Below are 20130 nucleotides of genomic sequence, written 5' to 3' on the forward strand. Positions count from 1 at the left end.
ATAACCAGATATCGTTTGTATTGAAATATACAATTACATGTGTTGGCGTCACTGTTTAGTAGATTGGGATCATTTGTTTATAAGCGTTGTTAAAGTGAAATTTGTATTGTAATATCAGTATTATTTATTTGTGTTCACTTTTGTTGACCAAGTAAGTAATTTTATACCATTCTAACATAAATTAATAGAATTTAAGTTTGAATTTTTTGTGTTTATGAACTGAGTGTAGCTTTAACTTGTGATGAAAATTTATTTAAGTTCGACGTAAAATCGTTTATTTAAGCAGCACATTAAAAAATTATTATATCGTGGGCATATTATTACTAGTCGTTTTTTAATTAGTAATTTAGGCAATTAAGCAGTTTGTTCCACCTTAACTTTTGTATCGTATACGTTATTACTCACGTGGTGTAAGGCAAGGTTAGCCTGCGTAGGTTAACCCACCGGGTTGGTCTATTGAACGCATCTTCCCAAATCAGCTGATTTGGAAGTGGAGAGTTCCAGCGTTCAAGTCCTAGTAAAGCCAGCTATTTTTACACGGACTTGAATACTAGATCGTGGATACCGGTGTTCTTTGGTGGTTGGTTTTCAATTAACCACAATTCTCAGGTATGGTCGGACTGAGAATGTACAAGACTACACTCATACACATCATCCTCTGAAGTATTACCTAAACGGTAGTTACCGGAGGCTAAACAGGAAAAAAAAGAAAGAAAAGCTTGCGTAGGTTAAATTTCGTTGAATTATATTTATAAAATAAATAAATAACAGTGGTAATATAATGGTTATATTGGATGATATTAACTATAACCCAAAAGTTTGCTGTTTATAATTATAGATATAAATTAACCAAATTTAACCTCTGAATCTTAAGTCACTCTGAGGTCAGAGCGTAAAAAGTAACAACTTTTTACTTGTCTAGAAAATAAACTCCATAACTGCAGTCTGCATATCTAACCTTTAATGATTTTACATCAGATTTTCTTCTTTTTTTGTCTAGAATCCAAGCAAAACGTTCAGTTCAAAAAATTCTGAGGTAGTTGATATTCACTTCCCTTTTCAGAAACAACTCAACAGAGGCATTTCCTTTCATTTTTGTCAGTGCTGTTCTATTTATTGTATATGTAGCAGAAAGGACTGCTTCATTACTTCACCCCTAAGCAATTTGGGTAAGTTGAGTGCAAATGCAACCAGGATCTTGCCACCTCACAAATGATTCTGTTTTCTTTCTCAGCTACTCTAGATTGTTGTGGAGTATTAGATACAGTCATAAAATGTTAACACTTGCATTAATTTTTCCAAGCCTGATTCAACTATAGTAAAGTGTTGTTTTATTAGATGGACATTCATTTGATTTATGCCATATAATTTGCTTTTACAACAAATAAGTCCCACTTAACAATTTTTAGAGAGATGACCTAATTTTCTACAACAAAAACATTTCTTGCCATTGTGATTAGCCTTAGCATGACTCCCTTTTGCTAAAGTTTGATCTAGAAGCATGCTTCCTGGGTTGACTGACAATCAACCTTGAGTTAAAGATGTTTCGTATCATAATCCCAACTCATATTTAAAAGTAGTTTTGCAATTCAGACCGTGTCTTCTGTTGGCAAGTCATGCCATGTGATGTAAATGGGGTAAAACACATGAGGCAATGTTTATTAAAGCCTTGCGCACGCCATTCTCATATATTGTTTTGCCTAGGAGTATCATTTCATTTGAAGTTCACTGTACTTTGCAAGAGGAGTGTCAGATTTATTTTAATTTCAACCATACTTTGTGGGCAGTAGGATGTAACTCTACCCAATAAAAAATTTCTATCTAGAGAAAGAATAATTCTTTCTTGACTATTCTTCTTTTTTCTATTTGCTATGATCCATTCACCAGTTTCTTCTGATAATCAACACTTCCAGTCTCAGGCTTTTCAAAGGTTCTATTAACAACTTGAACAAAAATATGTTGCTCTAAACATGTCTGCACAATAATATGCCCATTAGTTTTTCAATTTTGTTTTCTTCTGATGTCTGTAAATATTCCATGATTTCCAACTAGATGTAGAAAAAAAACACCCCATCGCTTGATAACCGTAAACTTATATTTACAACAATATAAAGGAAAAACCTCCACGTCAATTTTCCATCTAATGTGTTTACCGAAAATTGCCTGCTCACCTACTATATTTGGTAAAACTCGCTAAAAAAAATCTGAGATCGGTTACAAAAAACTATTTCTTTAATTTTTGATTGTGAGATCCATGTAATCCTTACAGGGATCACTTGATAAATTTTAATATTATTTACAAAGTATTCTTATATATAAAAAAAAAAAAAGTTATATTTATAACCCTTAAGGAAACTACCTATGTACATCTCTTAACTACTACTGCTATTATTACTTACATCATACTATGTTATAAAAAACTATTTACAGAAAACAATAACATTTCATTATATCTATCATTTAATTATGAATTTTGTTATAAATAATTGAATACAGATTTGTTTACACAAAATCATGATCACAACAACGTTTCAATCAAAAGTTTTATGAGATAACAAAATTAGTTAACAGCTGAAGCAATTAAGATAAAATAAAGCTTCATACACATAACATTTTGTCATTACCCTTTTGATAGTTTTTGTTGAGGTTTCTCTGTCTTCTGTCTGCATCTTTATTTTTTAGTAGCCACTGCAGCTCTGTCTTGCTGTTTTGATGACTTCTTACCTTCAGTGTTGATAAGCCTATATACTGTTGCAGTCTCTTTTGTAGCTCCATCTTGACTGACTTAAATTTGCATATCATTGTTAAAAATTTGTAAAAAAAAAATGTAAAGTCAATTCTTCCCTAAATATTTTGGTTCTCATTGGAAGTTTATTACTTTCTTTAGTACACAGATAAAAGTAATCGATGCTGAACCACTCCCTTGTCTTAGTTCTGTTTTAATTTCTAATTCTTCTGACAATTTTACATCTGATTTTGTGTTTAGAATAGTCTGTCTGTTTAGTAATGTTAATTATGTTGAGATCCTTACCAAATACTAGAACATTAAATAAGGAAGTTCTATAGATCGAGTTGTATGCCTTGCCATTTTTTCTCCTTATTATTGTTTTAAGGGTTGTGTTTTGTTGTGCATATGATCATACTTTTCTGAATCCTTCATGTTCTCCCAGTTATTAAGTCTATGATTAATTCAATTCTATTTTGAAGTACTTTTCAAAGTATTTTATTTGTCAAAGGTAAGAGGAAAATCCCTTTGTGGTTGTTTACTTCTGTTTCATCTTTTTGTTTGTGTAGTAGATCTATTAATACATTTTTCTAATTTTCATGGGATTTTTCAGTTTTCCATATCTCTTCTAGCAAGTTCTTCAGTATTTTCTTGGGTTTTTCATGATTCTTTCCATATTTTTCAAGCTATCGCCTGCTATCTTGTTATTTAATTTCTGGCAAATTTTGTCTATTTTCATTTAATAATTTTTTTTTAAATTTTGCAGTTTATGTTGTTAGATTTTGGAATTGAAATCTTATCTTCTTGGTAGTGTAATAATTTTTCAAAGTACTTGCTGGAATTTTACAGTTGTCTTTGTTGTTATGGCCTATGCTATCAAATCATACAGCTAAGTCTTTAATAGAAGATACCTTTTGTATTGCAGTATTATTTTGTATTATTCAGTTGCACAATATATCGGCATTTGCAAACCTTCAAAATTGAGTATGAAATCAATTTTCTTTTTGTAATTTAAAAGAAATACTAAAAGAAAAAAAAACTAAAAAAAGAAAGATGTGAGTAGCTTATGAATAAACTGTCATTTATAAATACTATGAAAATTAGAGAACCGAAGTGCATGCCTTGTCTTACTCCACATCTAGCATAAATAGACTTAGAAATAAAATTATCAGTTTTAACATAGGGAATTCTGTTTGTACAAAAGGAATATTTTATGGGAAAAACACATCGTTGTAATCATTGAAACAATTTGAACAAGATGACTATATTTTGAAAATAAAGTATTTAATATTAAGCTTTTTATTGAGGTCAGAAAGTTATAAAAATATTCTTCCAAAAGTACAGCCGCAACTAGTAGTTTGCATGTATCCTGTTTGTTATAATAACCAGGGACACACAGTCATGGTTTAATAATGCCTTTCGTACAGTTTTATCAGACTACTTTATACTTCGTTGACATTAATATTATTATTATTATCATTATCACATTATTATTATTGTTATCATTATCATCATCATCATTATTATTCGCAATATTTCTGCCAAAGACTCATCTGTGTAAAAAGAATAACAAATTTAAAGACATTAAAATCATATCAGTAAACATTGTACAATTTAATATAATGGTGAAATTTAAAAAAAAAATATGTAAACGCAGTTGCAAGCAACCACTTTTTCTTAAAGCCACTGTTTGATTTCAGCTTTCCTTCAGTTGTTGTGGTAACTTTATTATTTACAACTTATTTACACACTCCACAAAGTACAGAATGAAAGAATATTCATACCTTACTTTTTTCACATTAAAGCGCTTTCGGGCATAAGCCTTTTTTTTTTCTTTCTTTTCTTTTTCCTGTTTAGCCTCTGGTAACTACCATTTAGATAATTCTTCAGAGGATGAATGAGGATGATATGTATGAGTGTAAATGAAGTGTAGTCTTGTACATTCTCAGTTCGACTGTTCCTGAGATGTGTGGTTAATTGAAACCCAACCACCAAAGAACACCGGTATCCACGATCTAGTATTCAAATCCGTGTAAAAATAACTGGCTTTACTAGGACTTTAACGCTGTAACTCTCGACTTCAAAATCAGATGATTTGGGAAGACGCGTTAACCACTAGACCAACCAGGTGGGTTTCGGGCATAAGCCTGTCTTCAGTAATGTTTACTGAATTTACACATAGGTAACATTTGTTAAAATTTGTTCAGTCAATAAAAATTTCGTTTTAAAAATTTTAATGTTATTAAAATTTACTTTAATTTGCGATCTTATGTTAACATATTACTGTACTGATTATCTAATTTATATGAAATTGCTTATAAATTATAAATTACCAACTTAAATAATATTTATAAGAATATCCCTAGTGAATTCTGTCTGCAGATTCATTAAGCTGAATTTACATTTGCGTCTGGTTTAAAAGTATCTAATTGTACAGTGTTAAAGTGTACAGTGTATATTAAGAGAACAAACAACTCTCCCTGTTTTATTATAGGTTATTCAACTTCAATGTATGCACCTTTTGTAGCTTGGCAGATGTCTAGAACAATAATCTAACTCTTGGCAGATGTTTAGGAGCATCTGCGGCATTATTAGACATATGAGTAGTATAGAAACCTCGGGTTCAACTGTCATTTTGCTTTCTATGAAAGTAGTGATTATTTGGAATTGAACCCGATGTCATGTTTTTTAGATGAACATGTGTTTGTAGTTAAATTTATGAGCTGAAAGAGTGGATTTACTGCAAAATATATAGCCAAACATGGATTTGAGATGTCCCCCAAAATTACAGTAAATAACCAACAATCAAATGAAGTTTGAACCTGAAGGTCTCTTTTCACGGGTTTATTAGATACATTAAAGAACGGCTACTCACAATGATGAATGTGTGTTCACGTTAAATTTACATGTTAAAACAGTTAATTTATTGAAAAATTCATAGTAAAACAATTGTTTTATTCATTGAATAGTTTGATGCTGTCATGGGGATTCCCCCGTCTCTATTAATAATGATTTCTCAACTATAAAGGGAACCACTGTTTTATTATTATATTCTCATCGAATCCAATCTTTCATTTAACTGCAATCACCATGATTAAGTGCAAATTGTATTATGATATTTGGTCATCATTACTTTCAGCGATTGTGTAATATATCATCGATTATTATTTAATGTCTATAATGTCAGTTTAAACTTCAAAATCATTGTTAGTTCCTTATCTCGAAAATGGTGTGTCCTAGGCCAATTCTAACACGATTTTGAATGGGTTAACTGAATGGGTACTTTCCAACTTCCTGGAGCAATAGCTGCTAGTTTCATGCGTCTAGGTCCAACCATTCTCAAGATATGCTTTTTCTTACAATATTTTTTTGTATTTGATGATGAAATAAAATAAAAATATGTTTTTATTATCTAGCAGTCAACAGGTTAACAGTTCTAATCACTTTTAAATTTATTACTATGTTTTGAAAAAATCTGTCATCATTACTTTAAGCGAAAGCGGGATGATATGTGATAAAAGTTGTGGATTGTTTATTTTTTTATTGTTGAGATAGCTAATGACATTATCTTATGTATATTATACATAAAAAATTGATATTTATTATATTAAATAATGATTTATAAAAAAGGGCGTATCTTGAAAAGGGTGCGTCCTACACAATCTTTGATGCGATTTTGAAAACCTTAACGGTTTAAAAGAGTACTTTCCAGAACAATAGGTCCTAGTTTCATGCATCTAGGTCCAACCGTTCCCGAGATACTTGCGCGAGTAGAATTCGCTAATGTCAGTTCACCTCAAACCTATTTCATTATCAGTTTTTAAAATAATCTTCTTTATAGTATATCTTCCTTCAGATTTGCAAGGCTAAAATAATTTCATATAAAACCGGAAAAAAACAGTAAATGCTGAACAAACTCTATAATGCTATATTGAACCCGACGTTGAATGTGAACATGTTCAGTGTAGCAAACGTGAATAGCATAATATTTATACTCATCATTAGCTTTTTGTTTATTTAAAATTACAAGGCAATTATCACTTTCATCATGTGGGAAATGTGTGATGACAAATATGGTGTGGGCATGGATTTTTACATTACCATTTCGTTAATTTGCAACTTGCGTTTTAAATTCTCATCTCCAAGTCTATTATTTTCTATATATTACAACTTTGAATGCAGCTAAATATTATCGTTTTGATATGAAAGTCTTTGATGAAATAATCTTTCATATCACATTTATCATAAAACTCTTTTGATAGCCATGAAGCAATATCGAGTAATAATAATATTTTATAAACATACGTGTACCAGTAGTAATTGTAATAGTTTTATTTTATTATCACCCGTAATCTCATAAAAAGCCGATCCAGGATTCATTTAATTCTTTAGATTGTTTTGTAACAAATTATCAAACTGTTTCCCTTCATCATGATATAACTTTGTCGCATTAAAAAAAGGGCCGATGAGATTTAATGTAATAATAGTTCTTTAGATTGACTCACCTTAACATTCTTCTTTTACTGTTGCTGTGATTTGCAACTTATTAAACGTTTTTTTCATATAACATCTAACTTTTATATGTACCAGAAATTAGTAAATCTAATTGATTTTTATTACATTTTAGACTAACTTCATATATAGTGTTTGACTCATCGGAATTCTGAGTAGCCAAAGTTTCTGAATAATAATCGATTGCGGAATCCTGATTGCGGCTTTTCTATTATAAAACTCAATTAATTTTTTTGAATGAAATCAGCTTTAATGGACATTCCCCTTCTAAAAATAATAATATATTAAATCATCTAATTCTTGTTTTAAACTATCAATGTCGATTGCTGTATCAAAATGATTGCCTTTCCTTTTAAATTTAAGATCATGGCATGCATAATTGAAAAATTTAATACTGTTTGGCTCTTTTACTTTTCGATATAGGATTTCATAATCGGGATCTTTTTTTAATTTAAAAGAATCATAGAATAATATACGAATCGTCTGGTTGTATCTATAATTACAATACAATTATCTTCATTATCGTGTGTAAATGGTACTGCCATAGTTTTATGTCTCTGCTTTATTGTTTAATCTATCATTTTCAAACATGATTTGAATATTCATGCACAGTTGTTTTCTTTTTCGATTTGATGTAATCAATCCTCGATATTTTCAAGTTCTTTTAATTTTGCTTGTAACCGAGTGTTACACTCAGATATATGCATCTTGATATAACTTAAAATTTTTGATGAAAAAATCTATTAAATTTTATTACATTTAATATAAAACTTGGGGATATCCAGGAAGCTATTGATAGTATTAAATTATCACAAACCTTTTATGACATTCATAAGACATTCTCTTATTACATTCCTCTTATGATTTCACAGTTTGACCAGTGACTTTAGACATTTCCACAGCAGCCGGAATTCCGGCTGAGATCAGTGTTGTAGTTGATATATGCAACAAATATTTATTACCATTCATTGTTTAATATGAACTATTTTATTGTAATTTCAACTGTATGTAAAACATAAATTATTTATAAACCTCATTTATAGTTCAAAAATGATTTTGTAATTTACTTATTACAACAGTAATTATAGGTACTTAGTATTAACACCACCACAGCTATAGCTTTATTTAAAAACAAAGTAGTCAATCGGATTTCGGTGGAAAATGGGCCGAAAATAGAGTTTAATATAAATAAATATTTATTTTATAAATATAATTTACAACAGTAATTATAGGTACTTAGTATTAACACCACCACAGCTATAGCTTTATTTAAAAACAAAGTAGTCAATCGGATTTCGGTGGAAAATGGGCCGAAAATAGAGTTTAATATAAATAAATATTTATTTTATAAATATAATTTAATCAAACTTAATCTACGCTCGCTAACCTTGACTAATTAACATCGTAATTTTTTGAGTATTTATTTAATAAATTCAGTAATTATTGCAATTTGATTATTTAAATAATAAATAATTGTAATTACTGAATTTATTTAAAAAATTAGGGTGTTAATTAAGTCAAGGATAGCGAGCGTAGGTTAAGTTTGGTTAAATTATATTTATAAAATAAATAAATATAAATAACCATTTATATTCTGTTTTGAATCTGTTTCAGCCCATTTTCCACCGAAATCTGATTGACTACTTTGTTTTTAAATAAAGCTATAGCTGCGGTGGCGTTAATACGTGAGTACCATAATTATATATTAAAATGATCTCATGTTTACAGATTGCAGATATTTTAGAAAAATATGATGATTCTACATACAATATATCTGAATATCTTACATTGTTATATTCAAAATTACATGAAACTGTAAATGTTATTGATTATAAACTTAAATGTAAAAATAAAACTAAATCTAAATTATATTGAACATGGAAAAATTGTCCAAGTTTACTATACATAATTTTCAATATAAAAACACAGCGTCAAATATATTGCATAATATTGCTTTTGAATTGGTATATCGGAAAGAAAATTTAGAAAACGAAAGAAATCCTCTTTTAAAAAGAAGTTTATGTTTAATGTAAATCAAAATGATTATGTGTATGAAATGGTAGTTGAATTATATAAAAATTTAAAACCTATAATAAACTTTTTTATAATAAATATTCTTTATATATTAGATTATAAACAATTATATTCATATATCCAAATTTGTATAAAGAAATTTACAGTTCTAACCATATAATGCACCTACATAAACTATCAAGTTTTGTATATAACCAGTTTCTGATTGAATTAGCATACGTCTTAATGCCAAAGGGTACCGTTTTTATTTTACTAAACTAGTTCAGCCTACCTTTCCAGTAAACTTTAATCAATCGCTAAATTTTTTCATGTGTATATACTTCTCTGAATCTGTTAACAAGATAACAGGTTTTATTTTTTGGAGATGGTTAAGTATTATTATCATCAGTAAGGTGGAGGAAATGTGACAGAAGTTTGGCTCTTATGGGATAATTTTTTTTCAAATCCAAGAGTTGTAAAAAGGGATTTGTGTCATAAATTTGAATTTTTGGCTTCCAAACAATTGCTGATAGCATATATACAGCTGCAAATAAAAGCATCTTATAATTATCAGTCTTTTTCCACAGGTGAAACCTCAAAAACCGGTTTAATATTTTTTTTTAAAGAAATTTTTGACATGAAGATTAGTCTGCTTCATAGAATATCAACTAATTTATTCGTAAAAAATCTAAATAATGAATACATTGAATAATATATTGTTAGGGTCATCAATTGGAAAGTTTATTCCTGGAGTTCCAGTAAATATTTGAGCATTACAAAGCTTTGTGGTAACATCGTATGTCAACCATTCTAAACCCAATGTTTTGTCTCTTTTTTTTGGCAACAGATATTCAAGGTCTTTTACTTATTTGAACAGGAGGCTGTAAATCCTGTCCCTTATCATGCTCATTATCGGTAATATCCCCAAGAAAAAGAGCAACTAACATCAGCCATGTACACAGAACCCTTCTTTAGTTATACTCGTTGCAATGCCAGTAGAGCCTGTCAAACTTTCTGGAGAAATCACGTTGTGGAATCGTCTTCAACTATTCGGTACAAGCCCTTCGGGTGGCTGGAATTTCATAGACAAAGCAGACATCCTATCGTCATCGAAATTTACAATGCAATCGCTGAGTTGAACCATCACGACACACAAGTGAGTTTCTGTTGGATCTCTAGCCATGAGGGGATTCTGGGTAATGAATGTGCAGATTCCGCTGCTATAAAGACGCATTTAGTCAACCCTCTTTCACTACTATTGTTACTACATCCTAATTTATTAACTGTGTAAAACTCACATTTTGCGCAAAGCGGCTAGATGACTGGATTGCTACAGTAGACAAGTCTGAGGGCAAAATGTTGTTTTTAAACTTCAGTGATATCTGAAATACATGTATTTTAACTTGTCGATAAGTTGTTTAAGTTTAACTTGTTCTCATTTTAATAAACTCTGGGTAATCGGTTGTTAATTGTATTCACTTGTCATATTTGAATATTTATCAGATCAGTAATTAAAACTTGACCTGATACAGATTAAAGACAGTTGTGACATAATTTTATTAATGAAATGAAATTAATTATGTATTTACATTAGGAAAAGTTAACTATCATATTTACCATATTATTACAAAAGATATTTGAAGTTAGTGCCCTGCAGAGCTAATGCAGCAACGCTAAAGTAATCATACTGAGAAACACCTGATGCAAAATGTTATCAGTGTAAACGTTCGTTTTTAGTTATCGATAGTGCAATTTCAAAAGTATGATAGTGTAGAAGGTTTTATATTTGTATAGTATTATAATGTTATAAAAAGTATATATTCAAAAATAGTAATTTAAAAGTTTTTTTAACTTCTGCATAAAATTCCCATATTCTTGTAAGGTAAAAGGATTAATCTATTTTTTTCTCAATGAATATGTTTAATTTACAACTTCACCCACCTTGGGGGCGAAGAAATAATGAATATTTTTAATATCTTAATCTTCAAAGGAGTTAAGGCCTCTGTTGATGGATTAAAACCTTCTCTGAGATAACCTTCCTGCAAATTTAAAAGTAATTGGTCAGTTGGTTCTCTGGTTCTTGCATGATGCATTAACAAACAGACAATAATATATATATATATATATATATATATATATATATATATATATATATATATATATTATTTTTTATTTATTTAATCAACCAAAGTACAGAATAAATAAAGTAGGATGACTTAACTTATTATACTACAGCTGCATTATATATTCATCTCAAATTACATTACAAACTTCGTAAAATATAACATATCATGCATTTATTTATTTTATTTAAAATTTAAAACCTTTAATCTTTTTTTTAAACTTATTCAGTTAAATTAAAAATTAAAGAAAGTAGTAATTAGTAAAGTAGTTGGTGAAGTAAGTTCAGTTAAATGGACAACATGCATAATTAATTGCTTTACTTAAAATTATTTTTTTAATTTTAATTTGATTTTATGCCTTGATGTCATATTTTTAGATATGTTAAAATGTTTAAATGTTAATTTTAATTTTTCATATTTTAAATTTTGTTTAATTTTTAATTTAACCGAATAAGTTTAAAATAAAAATAAAAGGATTAAAGGTTTTAAATTTGAAATAAAATAAATAAATGCATGATATGTTATTATATTTTACGAAGTTTGTAATATAATTTGAGGTGAATATTTGCATATATAGTGGAATAAGGTAAGTTATTCTACTTTATTTATTCTGTACTTTGGTTAATCTAATAAAATAAATATATTTACATATAGTGCAGAGGAGTATAATTCTTAAAAGAATTGTTTAAAACAAAAAATTTATATATATATACATTTCTAAATAATTGTGTTCTGTTAGATTTTGAGTGTACTTTGTGCATGCAAAAGTTAGCCTTTAACCTTCTAACAAATACCCCATTTGAAAATCAAATGATTGTTAGCAGACATATTATAAGAACACAACTCTGCCCTCCCAAAACAGTACCTCAGGGACATCCCATTTGTTACCAGTTGATGGTAATGATTGGTCTAGCCTCCCACGAGGTGCGCTCATATATCTCACCACTCTAGCCTCACACGCAGTCCCCACGGAAAGCCCATTATTATTGTTAAACAGAAATTTTTTAAATTTATTTAATATTATTCTTATTATTTTTGTAATATTATTTAGTTGAATGATACGAATAATTCAGTTCAAACCTAACTCACACAGTGATAGAAACTCACAGTTTAATTAAATTCAAACTCTAATTCAATTCATTAGAGTTTGTGTTTCAACCGGCAAATCATATACTTATATACTCATATATATATATTTTTTTTTTTTTTTTTGAGATTGGTATAATATCTAAAATCTTCTTAGTTATGCTGAGAAATGTGGGTAAAAATCTGGTTTCATTGATCGAGTAGTTTTTTTTGTGTATCTCGAACAAACAAAAACCCTCTTCCTTTTTATATAATAGTATATAATAAATCTTTATGACTAAGAATATACTTTGTTCTTAAATAATTTTTGATAATAAGTAGATCCATATTGTTTTTGAAACCTATGGAAGTTTTTCTTATTAAAAATTGTGATAATGAGTTCACTAGAGAACCGCTTTGAAAATTACATATTTTTATGAATATTTTTGGTATGTACCAAAAATATTATAGTCATGTGACTAAAAATATTGAATAGTCATGACTATCAATATTTTGATAGTCATGTGACTATCAACAATATTATTTATTAATACATAGTTGCAATTCCTAAGCAAAGATTTCTATATCATGATCAATATCAAATCTCAGTCAGGTGAGATATTTTTCATATCCTGTAAAATTCCGTTTCTATGTTTCACACATGAGCTTCATGCTTACGTGGCGATATAAAAAATAATTATTATTTACGATCAAACTCTCATTAAGTAATTGGTGTATATTACAAAATGAGTTTTTTTATAATTTGGTAAGTATTTATGAGAAATAAGATAGAATTCAAAATCTTAGATAACGTTATCTGTGATGATGTTTGTGATAAATGAAAAATTTCACCATAAGCAATATTTACACTAATGTCAGTAAGATGAGTAGCAGCATTTTTTGATAACGTTTAGCGAAACTTGGCATATTAAAGTCACCGAATAATAATAGTAAGCAAATTAGATATACAATTTATTTTTATTTAATAAATTTTACAAAAAATCATAAACATATTTACTTTATAACATTCATGTTTTGCTTTTTATTACAGCAAGTAAATTTACTACAACTGGAAGAGAAAGTGCTTGATATTAGTAATGGTGATATTGAAAAAGATCCGTTAGCAATTGAAGAGACTGACTTAGTTAAATCATAAAATTGAAAAGATGAAAATAAAGTGGTAAGGGTATTAGATTTTACATAGAGTGGAACACCAATTATTCAGATGGACCTTTGCAAGACCAAATTTGGATAATTGTAAAGGACAATTTAAAAAAGTTTCATCATATATACTGCAGATATCATTTTAATGTTTAATAGGTAAGACACTAAGTAAAAAAAATAAAAAAGTAAATGTATTTCCGTAAAATCAAGAAGAAATTTGGAACATATGTACAATGTAAGAAAAAAGAGATATAGTAATACGGTACAATGTGTAGAAATTTGCTTTTATAATTATTTTTACAGAGGCTGGTATCTATGTTTTTGCTAAATGAATACAAAAACGTCAATTGAAAAACTCAGTAAAATAATTATCAATAAAAATAATTTACATTGAAGCAAAGATTTATTTTTTCAAATAATGTATTGTTTTTTTTTTTTAAATTGCCTAGTTTGGATTTAAGTAGTCCAGTTAGTTGAACATCTGGAAAATTGGCATCCTACTGTATTTTTCATTGTTATTACTTTATTTGTAAATTGTAAATTTTGGATTACATGCAGTTCATTTCTTAACTCATATATATACACATATATAAAAAATGTTTTTGGGTCCATGCCCATCTTTAATGATATTTTTTATTTAATAAATTCTTCTTTGTTTACATTTACACATTAATTTTATTTTTATTTAATAAATTTTACAAAAAATCATAAACATATTTACTTTATAACATTCATGTTTTGCTTTTTATTACAGCAAGTAAATTTACTACAACTGGAAGAGAAAGTGCTTGATATTAGTAATGGTGATATTGAAAAAGATCCGTTAGCAATTGAAGAGACTGACTTAGTTAAATCATAAAATTGAAAAGATGAAAATAAAGTGGTAAGGGTATTAGATTTTACATAGAGTGGAACACCAATTATTCAGATGGACCTTTGCAAGACCAAATTTGGATAATTGTAAAGGACAATTTAAAAAAGTTTCATCATATATACTGCAGATATCATTTTAATGTTTAATAGGTAAGACACTAAGTAAAAAAAATAAAAAAGTAAATGTATTTCCGTAAAATCAAGAAGAAATTTGGAACATATGTACAATGTAAGAAAAAAGAGATATAGTAATACGGTACAATGTGTAGAAATTTGCTTTTATAATTATTTTTACAGAGGCTGGTATCTATGTTTTTGCTAAATGAATACAAAAACGTCAATTGAAAAACTCAGTAAAATAATTATCAATAAAAATAATTTACATTGAAGCAAAGATTTATTTTTTCAAATAATGTATTGTTTTTTTTTTTTAAATTGCCTAGTTTGGATTTAAGTAGTCCAGTTAGTTGAACATCTGGAAAATTGGCATCCTACTGTATTTTTCATTGTTATTACTTTATTTGTAAATTGTAAATTTTGGATTACATGCAGTTCATTTCTTAACTCATATATATACACATATATAAAAAATGTTTTTGGGTCCATGCCCATCTTTAATGATATTTTTTATTTAATAAATTCTTCTTTGTTTACATTTACACATTAATTTTAAGCTTTTTACATTTCATTTTTTTAAAATTGTTTGTTAATAAAATTAAAATATTTTAAAACTTTCAGAACAAATATTTTGTTCAGTCAAGAGAATGAAAACGTATTCCAATCTTATGATTAAAATTGATGTATGTATATATACACATTAATCAATTATATAATATATAAATATATTTATTTATTTATTTATTATCACATTTGGGTGTAACATTTAAGATCAGACTTTCTAAATTTTCTTCAAAGTAACTTTTACAAAAGTCAGATTGAGCCTCCACAGATTGTTCCACATATAGCTGTTGGCTATATGTGGAACAAACATGAGAAAATTGTCTGGTGAACTGAATCTAAACAAACTTCATAGCTTCATTTATCATCAAATCACACCTCACTAGATCACATCTAGAGTTGTAACTCAGGACCTAGTCTCACTACAGGTGAATGAGTTGTCTATATATATATATATATATATATATATATATATATATATATATACCATCATTTGTATGTTTACATAACTAATTTATCTCCTTGTTTTTTTTTCTTCAAAACATCCAATATTTAAATCCAGTAATTAAAATTGTAATTAGCTGCTATAATTTTGTTGAGCTCATGAACTAAGTATTGCATTTTCAAGGTTTCTCTTTACTGTATCTACTAGATTTATTACTATAGTTAAATTAATGTTTTTACTAACAACAAGGCTGCTGAAACTAAAATAAATTTGTAAAATAACATTAATACTTTTTTTATTTTAAATGAATCAACAAAACTATATTTCTTTTAAAAATGTATAATGCTTGTATTGTATTGAATTTTGTATTATATATTTTAATGTATTTTGTTATTAAATAAATTAATAAATAAAGGTGACAGAAAAGTTAAATATTATTTGTTTATTGCTGACAAAATATACCTACATTTGTTATTCTCAATTGTGATATAACTTATATACATCACACTCTTTTTGAACTAGCATGAATAAGCTTGGTTCACTGCAAAATGACACACCAATTAGGTTGCTAATGGCAGCTTTAGAATATTATGGGCAGATGTAATTTTATGTATATGCATATTATTATAAATGTAATTATGTAAAATGTATAAATAATAATTTACTAATCGAATGTTAAGTGTATAAGTGCCCCTGATTTTAATATATATATATATATATATTTTAATTCTCTGATTGTTTTTTGTTTTTTAACATTATATGAGCTTCAGTAAGAAATATAATTTGTGTACATCAAAAATGAATTTAAATGTCAGGAAAAGATTTTTGAAAGTGTATGTTTGGAGTGTCGCTTTATATGGAAGTGAAACTTGGACAATCGGAGTATCTGAGAAGAAAAGATTAGAAGCTTTTGAAATGTGGTGCTATAGGAGAATGTTAAAAATCAGATGGGTGGATAAAGTGACAAATGAAGAGGTATTGCGGCAAATAGATGAAGAAAGAAGCATTTGGAAAAATATAGTTAAAAGAAGAGACAGACTTATAGGCCACATATTAAGGCATCCTGGAATAGTCGCTTTAATATTGGAAGGACAGGTAGAAGGGAAAAATTGTGTAGGCAGGCCACGTTTGGAGTATGTAAAACAAATTGTTGGGGATGTAGGATGTAGAGGGTATACTGAAATGAAACGACTAGCACTAGATAGGGAATCTTGGAGAGCTGCATCAAACCAGTCAAATGACTGAAGACAAAAAAAAAGGTCGTAAAAAAAGGAAGTTAAAAATAAGCCAGACATAAGCTGTGTAACCCACTGAGTGGTGAACGCGTCTTTCCAAATCAGTTGAGTTGGAAGTCGAGAGTTCCTGTGTTCAAGTCCTTGTAAAGTCAGTTATTTTTACATGGATTTGAATACTAGATCGTGGATACCGGTGTTCTTTGGTGGTTGGGTTTCAATTAACCATACATCTCAGTAATGGCCGAACTGAGACTGTACAAGACTACACTTCATTTACACTCATATCAGTGTAAATATCCTCATTCATTCTCTGACGTATTATCTGAAAGGTAATTACTGGAGGCTAAACAGGAAAAAGAAAGAAGACATAAGCTATACTCGCTAACCTCGTGTTAAATACACAAATTATATATGATATTCTCTAACACTCTGGAGGCGATTAATCAAATTCACCGCATTGGGTATGCACTGATGGTAGAAGTTGAATAAAGATATTTAAAAAAAATTGAGCATTTTTGAACATTATCGTTCATCAATGCACTTAGCATATTCTTTATATCCTGATTGGCCCTTCCAAATTATAAAATGTGGAAAATTTGATTAATTTTTTTTATAAATGAGGTGAATTTGATTAATCGCCTCCAATATTAGAGATTAACATATATAATTTTTATATTTAACGTTAATTAGACTAGTTTAGCGAGCGTAGGTATGTTTTGCTTAAATTTAAACTTTTTTTTTTAGAAAGGTTTCTCATAAAAAATTATTTACCTTAGAGGTTGGTATTAGATGATTGTTTTTTTAATTATTATCGCTTCGACCCTCACCATAGGTTAACTGTGTTTGTCGACATATACCGGCGAAAGTCTGAATAAACAAATATTTCACTGACTTATTTGGTATGTGTCGACATTCAACGGAGAATATATGTGCCATATATTGATTTTTCACAGTAACATTATATACTAAGCTTTTATTATGATGATTAGTCAAGAAATTAAATTGGTATTACGTAATAGATATATCCGCCGTACTGTGTGTGAAACTTCTATTTCAAACTTCTATTTCTATTTGATTTGCTCATTCGACATCTTTTCGGTCAAGGAGATGACGGAGTGTGCCACTCTTCGCTTTGTTTCAGGATCGTACTCAAATATCCAGGATTCATCACCTGTGGTCACACGATTGAAGAATTCTTGGTCATTGTCAATCCTCTCAAGAAGATTAACGCACACGTTTCTTCGATTGTTCTTCTGTCCCGTTGTGAGGTTTTTTTGGCACCGATTTCGCATGTCCAAATCGTCTGTCAAAATTTGATGTACGGTGAAAGAGTCTAAATTTATCTGTTCACTCATCATCCTTATAGTTAAACGACGGTCTGATCTCACAAGAACCTACACACGCTCAACGTTTTCGTCAGATTTTGAAGTTTAAGGTCTCCCTGAGCGAGGTTGATCTTCAACGTGTTCTCGGCCTTCCAAAAATGATTTGTGCCAGCTGAAAACTTGTGCTCTTGATAAGCAATGTTCCCCATAGGCCTGTTTCAACTTTTCAAAGGTCACACTCGCGAATTGCAATAATAATTGATAAAAATATAGGTATAAAGGCAAATATATAATATTGAAAACATATATAGAATTGTAAGATAACGTAAAAAGCTCTTTCTTGAGATATTAACAGATCAGTATTATGTAAGCAAAGGAATCATTTATGCTGCTAAATTGCATGAAGTAAATAAATAAATGTTTGCTTTCAGGCTTTTATGCATGTTAAAAAAGCCGGCAACCAAGCACTCAGTTCATTTGTTTTGAACTTCAACTTGACTGATCAAACCAATTCTGAGGTATCGCTGTGAAATATATACACAAACATCTAGGAAAAATTATAAAACATTTTTTGTTATTGCAGCTTAAAATTGAGGGGCCGAACTGCAAAACTCATATTCTTCATCCTTTTCTGAAAATTATATTTTAATGGATTCTTGTATTCTATGTTGAAATCTACATTTCTTTAACGTCAATATAAAGCAAAACAAACACTATCCTATTTAATAATGAATATAAAATCTGGGTTACCGTCAAAAAACTCACATTCTCCTTAATGTCTGGCTGAAAAACTGATGTTCTCTTCGCCAACCAATGAGAGGCTTCGACTTTGATCAGCTGTTTTCAGCAAGCCTGTTGTTCAGGTAGTAGTATTGCGAGTTAAAATATTTGTTTTTCATTTTATTTATGAAATTTTAATCTTCAAAAAGATTGTTATCCTTTCCTTTGACTGTAAAAAAGATCAACCTCTTCCCAACCTACCCGACCAGTCTAGTTATTACAGTAGACAGCTATATTTCAACAAAGTTTGTTTCGTTAAAGGACACTCAACTCGAAATCTAAGCTTACAAAATAAAATGCAACAGCCTGTGTTTGGACAGAAAATGAATACAGTAAAAGATCTGATGACATCTCATCCTTCTTTTTGATTGTTTGAATGCCACTAACCTTGAACCCTAGGGCACTGTTCGCCTTATAAGTGATGGGTGTGGAGAACAAAATAACAATTCTATTTTGACAACTATGATAGGTAATCGGTTATAAATTGCACCACCCCATATTGCAAAGCTGCAGATTGTATTTCCTATGACCGGGCATAGTTTCCTATCTCTGGGCTGAGTATTCAGAAATATCGAAAAAGGAGAATAAATATGATAAATATAAATATATAAATACGATGCTTTTTACGATAGAAATAAGATGAAAATAATTACAATGCAAACTTTTTTTAAAACATATAATATACCATGAGGTTGACTGAAGACTTGAGGTTGTGTTTTGTTCTGCCCTGCGATAGTACAATTTGTGATACGGTTTTATGTTTGTTAAAAAGGATTGTTTTACGTATTAAGATTATTTGGATGATGGACTATAACATGTTGCTGTGATTTTTGCGATTGGACCTGTTACACATAGGATACAATCTTTTTTTATATATTTTATTGTATATAATATGTTACTATAGTATAGTTTTAATAAGAAAGAGATGTTTATTTGTTTACTGCATCGGCAGTAAACAACTTGTTTTGTTTGAACATTTAAATTAAATTGTTTCTTATCAGTGATTAATAATTTATTTTGACTTTAATAATAAATACTGCTCGAGGCATTCCAGAGGTCACCTGTGCGGAGTAGAAGGCCGCTCACCTTGTGGACTTCCTTCGAGAAGTCTGTTCCAGACTACTCCCCAAAAGATAGTTGGAAGAGGCCATGAAGAGAAAAGAATGTTATCGCTTTAGGAGACTGGCGTCGC

The 20130-nt window shown here is 29.0% G+C and overlaps 1 protein-coding gene and 1 long non-coding RNA gene across 2 annotated transcripts in view; both read left to right on the forward strand.

The window, feature by feature from the left end:
* LOC142334081 (uncharacterized) overlaps positions 1-20130 on the forward strand; it is a 211038-nt gene that overhangs the window by 32873 nt on the left and 158035 nt on the right. The gene's annotated exons all lie outside the window — the stretch shown is intronic.
* LOC142334084 (uncharacterized) lies at positions 17-14263 on the forward strand. The gene is made up of 3 exons (XR_012758762.1): positions 17-151; positions 8852-8922; positions 13490-14263. It is a non-coding gene; the product is annotated as an uncharacterized LOC142334084 (long non-coding RNA).

This window comes from Lycorma delicatula, chromosome 13 (assembly GCF_047948215.1).
Source record: "Lycorma delicatula isolate Av1 chromosome 13, ASM4794821v1, whole genome shotgun sequence".
Classification (NCBI taxonomy): domain Eukaryota; kingdom Metazoa; phylum Arthropoda; class Insecta; order Hemiptera; family Fulgoridae; genus Lycorma; species Lycorma delicatula.